Genomic DNA, 6000 nt, shown 5'->3' with positions numbered 1-6000 from the left:
TCTGCCTGTCAGCGCACGGAGCCTCTGCCTGTCAGCGCACGGAGCCTCTCCTGTCAGCGCACGGAGCCTCTGCCTGTCATCACACGGAGCTTCTGCCTGTCAGCGGACGGAGCCTCTGCCTGTCAGTATCTGAGCCTTTGCCTGTCAGTATCGAAGCCTCTGTCCGTCAGCGGACGGAGCCTCTGCCCGTCAGCGGACGGAGCCTCTGCCTGTCAGTATCGGAGCCTCTGCCTGTCAGCGCACGGAGCCTCTGACCGTCAGTATCGGAGCCTCTGCCTGTCAGCGCATGGAGCCTTTGCCTCTCCGTATCGGAGCCTCTGACTGTCAGTATCGGAGCCTCTGCCTGTCAGCGGACGGAGCCTCTGCTTGTCAGTATCGGAGCATCTGCCTGTCAGTATCGGTGCCTCTGCCTGTCAGTATCAAAGCCTCTGCCTGCCAGTATCGGAGCCTCTGCCTGTCAGCACATGGAGCCTCGGCCTGCCAGTTTCGGAGCCTCTGCCTGTCAGTATCGGAGCCTCTGCCTGTCAGCACACGGAGCCTCTGCCTGTCAGTATCGGAGCCTCTGCCTGTCAGCACACGGAGCCTCTGCCTGCCAGTATCGGAGCCTCTGCCTGTCACCACACGGAGCCTCTGCCTGTCACCACACGGAGCCTCTGCCTGTCAGTATCGGAGCCTCTGCCTGTCAGTATCGGAGCCTCTGCCTGTCAGCATACGGAGCCTCTGCCTGTCAGTATCGGAGCCTCTGCCTGTCAGCATACGGAGCCTCTGCCTGTCAGTATCGGAGCCTCTGCCTGTCAGTATCGGAGCCTCTGCCTGCCAGTATCGGAGCATCTGCCTGTCAGTATCGGAGCCTCTGCCTGCCAGTATCGGAGCATCTGCCTGCCAGTATCGGAGCATCTGCCTGTCAGTATCGGAGCATCTGCCTGTCAGTATCGGAGCCTCTGCCTGCCAGTATCGGAACCTCTGCATGTCAGCGGACGGAGCCTCTGCCTGTCAGTATCGAAGCCTCTGCCTGTCAGTATCGAAGCCTCTGCCTGTCAGTGGACGGAGCCTCTGCCTGTCAGCGGACGGAGCATCTGCCTGTCAGTATCGGAGCCTCTACCTGTCAGCACATGGAGCCTCTGCCTGTCAGTATGGGATCCTCTGCCTGTCAGCGTACGGAGCCTCTGCCTGTCAGCGCACGGAGCCTCTGCCTGTCAGCGCACGGAGCCTCTGCCTGTCAGTATCGGAGCCTTTGCCTGTCAGTATCGGAGCCTCTGCCTGCCAGTATCGGAGCCTCTGCCCGTCAGCGGACGGAGCCTCTGCCTGTCAGTATCGGAACCTCTGCCTGTCAGCGCACGGAGCCTCTGCCTGTCAGTATCGGAGCCTCTGCCTGTCAGCGCATGGAGCCTCTGCCTCTCAGTATCGGAGCCTCTGCCTGTCAGTATCGGAGCCTCTGCCTGTCAGCGAACGGAGCCTCTGCCTGTCAGTATCGGAGCCTCTGCCTGTCAGCGGACGGAGCCTCTGCCTGTCAGTATCGGAGCCTCTGCCTGTCAGTATCGGAGCCTCAGCCTGCCAGTATCGGAGCCTCTGCCTGTCAGTATCGGAGCCTCTGCCAGTCAGTATCGGAGCCTCTGCCTGCCAGTATCGGAGCCTCTGCCTGTCAGCACACGGAGCCTCTGCCTGCCAGTATCGGAGCCTCTGCCTGTCAGTATCGGAGCCTCTGCCTATCAGCACACAGAGCCTCTGCCTGCCAGTATCGGAGCCTCTGCCTGTCAGCACACGGAGCCTCTGCCTGCCAGTATCGGAGACTCTGCCTGTCAGCACACGGAGCCTCTGCCTGTCAGTATGGGAGCCTCTGCCTGTCAGCACACGGAGCCTCTGCCTGTCAGTATCGGAGCCTCTGCCTGTCAGCGCACGGAGCATCTGCCTGTCAGTATCGGAGCCTCGGCCTGTCAGTATCGGAGCATCTGCCTGCCAGTATCGGAGCCTCTGCCTGTCAGCACACGGAGCCTCTGCCTGTCAGCGCACGGAGCCTCTGCCTGTCAGCATACGGAGCCTCTGCCTGTCAGTATAAGAGCCTCTGCCTGTCAGCGCACGGAGCATCTGCCTGTCAGTATCGGAGCCTCTGCCTGCCAGTATCGGAGCCTCTGCCTGTCAGCGCACGGAGCCTCTGCCTGTCAGTATTGGAGCCTCTGCCTGTCAGTATCGGAGCCTCTGCCTGTCAGCATACGGAGCCTCTGCCTGTCAGTATCGGAGACTCTGCCTGTCAGCGCACGGAGCCTCTGCCTGTCAGTATCGGAGCCTCTGCCTGTCAGTATCGGAGCATCTCCCTGCCAGTATCGGAGCCTCTGCCTGTCAGCGCATGGAGCCTCTGCCTGCCAGTATCGGAGCCTCTGCCTGTCAGTATCGGAGCCTCAGCCTGTCAGTATCGGAGCCCCTGCCTGCCAGTATCGGAGCCTCTGCCTGCCAGTATCGGAGCCTCTGCCTGTCAGTATCGGAGCCTCTGCCTGTCAGCGCACGGAGCCTCTGCCTGCCAGTATCGGAGCCTCTGCCTGTCAGCACACGGAGCCTCTGCCTGTCAGTATCGGAGCCTCTGCCTGTCAGTATCGGAGCCTCTGCCTGCCAGTATCGGAGCCTCTGCCTGTCAGTATCGGAGCCTCTGCCTGTCAGTATCGGAGCCTCTGCCTGCCAGTATCTGAGCCTTTGCCTGTCAGTATCTGAGCCTCTGCCTGTCAGCGCACGGAGCATCTGCATGTCAGTATCGGAGCCTCTGCCTGTCAGTATCGGAGCATCTGCCTGCCAGTATCGGAGCCTCTGCCTGTCAGCACACGGAGCCTCTGCCTGTCAGTATCGGAGCATCTGCCTGCCAGTATCGGAGCCTCTGCCTGTCAGCGCACGGAGCCTCTGTCTGCCAGTATCGGAGCCTCTGCCTGTCAGCACATGGAGCCTCTGCCTGCCAGTATCGGAGCCTCTGCCTGTCAGCGCACAGAGCCTCTGCCTGCCAGTATCGGAGCCTCTGCCTGTCAGCACACGGAGCATCTGCCTGTCAGTATAGGAGCCCCTGCCTGTCAGTATCGGAGCATCTGCCTGCCAGTATCGGAGCCTCTGCCTGTCAGTATCGGAGCCTCTGCCTGCCAGTATCGGAGCCTCTGCCTGCCAGTATCGGAGCCTCTGCCTGTCAGTATCGGAGCCTCTGCCTGTCAGTATCGGAGCCTCTGCCTGTCAGTATCGGAGCCTCTGCCTGCCAGTATCGGAGCATCTGCCTGTCAGTATCGGAGCCTCTGCCTGTCAGTATCGGAGCCTCTGCCTGCCAGTATCGGAGCCTCTGCCTGTCAGTATCGGAGCCTCTTCCTGTCAGTATCGGAGCCTCTGCCTGTCAGTATCGGAGCCTCTTCCAGTCAGTATCGGAGCCTCTTCCTGTCAGTATCGGAGCCTCTGCCTGTCAGCGCACGGAGCCTCTGCCTGTCAGTATTGGAGCCTTTGCCTGTCAGCGCACGGAGCCTCTGCCTGTCAGCGCATGGAGCCTCTGCCTGTCAGTATTGGAGCCTCTGCCTGTCAGCGCACGGAGCCTCTGCCTGTCAGTATCGGAGCCTCTTCCTGTCAGTATTGGAGCCTCTTCCTGTCAGTATCGGAGCCTCTGCCTGTCAGTATCGGAGCCACAGAGCCTCTGCCTGTCAGTATCGGAGCCTCTGCCTGCCAGTATCGGAGCCTCTTCCTCTCAGTATCAGAGCCTCTGCCTGTCAGTATCGGAGCCTCTTCCTGTCAGTATCGGAGCCTCTGCCTGTCAGTATCGGAGCCTCTTCCAGTCAGTATCGGAGCCTCTTCCTGTCAGTATCGGAGCCTCTGCCTGTCAGCGCACGGAGCCTCTGCCTGTCAGTATTGGAGCCTTTGCCTGTCAGCGCACGGAGCCTCTGCCTGTCAGCGCACGGAGCCTCTGCCTGCCAGTATCGGAGCATCTGCCTTTCAGTATCGGAGCCTCTTCCTGTCAGTATCGGAGCCTCTGCCTGTCAGCGCATGGAGCCTCTGCCTGTCAGTATCGAAGCCACAGAGCCTCTGCCTGCCAGTATCGGAGCCTCTGCCTGTCAGTGTCAGAGCCTCTGCCTGTCAGTATCGGAACCTCTGCCTGTCAGTATCGGAACCTCTGCCTGTCAGCGGACGGAGCCACTGCCTGTCAGCGGACGGAGCCTCTGCCTGTCAGCGGACGGAGCCACTGCCTGTCAGCGGACGGAGCCACTGCCTGTCAGTATCGGAGCCTCTGCCTGTTAGTATCGGAGCATCTGCCTGTCAGTATCGGAGCCTCTGCCTGTCAGTATCGGAGCCTCTGCCTGTCAGTATCGGAACCTCTGCCTGTCAGCGGACGGAGCCTCTGCCTGTCAGTATCGAAGCCTCTGCCTGTCAGCGGACGGAGCCTCTGCCTCTCAGTATCGGAGCCTCTGCCTGTCAGCGCATGGAGCCTCTGCCTCTCAGTATCGGAGCCTCTGCCTGTCAGCGGACGGAGCCTCTGCCTGTCAGTATCGGAGCCTCTGCCTGTCAGCGGACGGAGCCTCTGCCTGTCAGTATCGGAGCCTCTGCCTCTCAGTATCGGAGCCTCTGCCTGTCAGCGGACGGAGCCTCTGCCTCTCAGTATCGGAGCCTCTGCCTGTCAGCGGACGGAGCCTCTGCCTGTCAGTATCGGAGCCTCTGCCTGTCAGCGGACGGAGCCTCTGCCTGTCAGTATCGGAGCCTCTGCCTGTCAGCGCACGGAGCCTCTACCTGTCAGCGCACGGAGCCTCTGCCTGTCAGTATGGGATCCTCTGCCTGTCAGCGCACGGAGCCTCTGCCTGTCAGCGGACGGAGCCTCTGCCTGGCAGTATCTGATCCTTTGCCTTTCAGTATCGGAGCCTCTGCCTGCCAGCATCGGAGCCTCTGCCCGTCAGCGGACGGAGCCTCTGCCTGTCAGTATCGGAGCCTCTGCCTGTCAGCGCACGGAGCCTCTGCCTGTCAGTATCGGAGCCTCTGCCTGTCAGTATCTGAGCCTTTGCCTGTCAGTATCGGAGCCTCTGCCTGCCAGTATCGGAGACTCTGCCCGTCAGCGGACGGAGCCTCTGCCTGTCAGTATCGGAGCCTCTGCCTGTCAGCGATCGGAGCCTCTGCCTGTCAGCGGACGGAGCCTCTGCCTGTCAGTATCGGAGCCTCTGCCTGTCAGTATCGGAGCCTCTGCCTGCCAGTATCGGAGCATCTGCCTGTCAGTATCGGAGCCTCTGCCTGTCAGTATCGGAGCCTCTGCCTGTCAGTATCGGAGCATCTGCCTGTCAGTATCGGAGCCTCAGCCTGTCAGCACACGGAGCCTCTGCCTGTCAGTATCGGAGCCTCTGCCTGTCAGTATCGGAGCCTCTGCCGCCTCTGCCTGTCAGTATCAGAGCATCTGCCTGCCAGTATCGGAGCCTCTGCCTGTCAGTATCGGAGCCTCTGCCTGTCAGCACACGGAGCCTCTGCCTGTCAGTATCGGAGCCTCTGCCTGTCAGTATCAGAGCCTCTGCCTGCCAGTATGGGAGCCTCTGCCTGTCAGCACACGGAGCCTCTGCCTGTCAGTATCGGAGCCTCTGCCTGTCAGTATCGGAGCCTCTGCCTGTCAGCACACGGAGCCTCTGCCTGTCAGTATCGGAGCCTCTGCCTGTCAGCATATGGAGCCTCTGCCTGTCAGTATCGGAGCCTCTGCCTGTCAGCGCACGGAGCATCTGCCTGTCAGTATCGGAGCCTCTGCCTGTCAGCACACGGAGCCTCTGCCTGCCAGTATCGGAGCATCTGCCTGCCAGTATCGGAGCCTCTGCCTGTCAGCACACGGAGCCTCTGCCTGTCAGTATCGGAGCCTCTGCCTTTCAGTATCGGAGCATCTGCCTGCCAGTATCGGAGCCTCTGCCTGTCAGCGCACGGAGCCTCTGCCTGCCAGTATCGGAGCCTCTGCCTGTCAGTATCGGAGCATCTGCCTGTCAGTATCGGAGCCTCTGCCTTTCAGTATCGGAGCCCCTGCCTGTCAGT

The sequence above is a fragment of the Phyllobates terribilis genome, unplaced genomic scaffold, assembly GCF_046119375.1.
Source record: "Phyllobates terribilis strain yellow unplaced genomic scaffold, ASM4611937v1 Scaffold_7__3_contigs__length_470593459, whole genome shotgun sequence".
NCBI lineage: Eukaryota > Metazoa > Chordata > Amphibia > Anura > Dendrobatidae > Phyllobates > Phyllobates terribilis.
The sequence above is the reverse complement of the archived record's forward strand: the minus strand, read 5'-3'. Positions refer to the sequence as shown.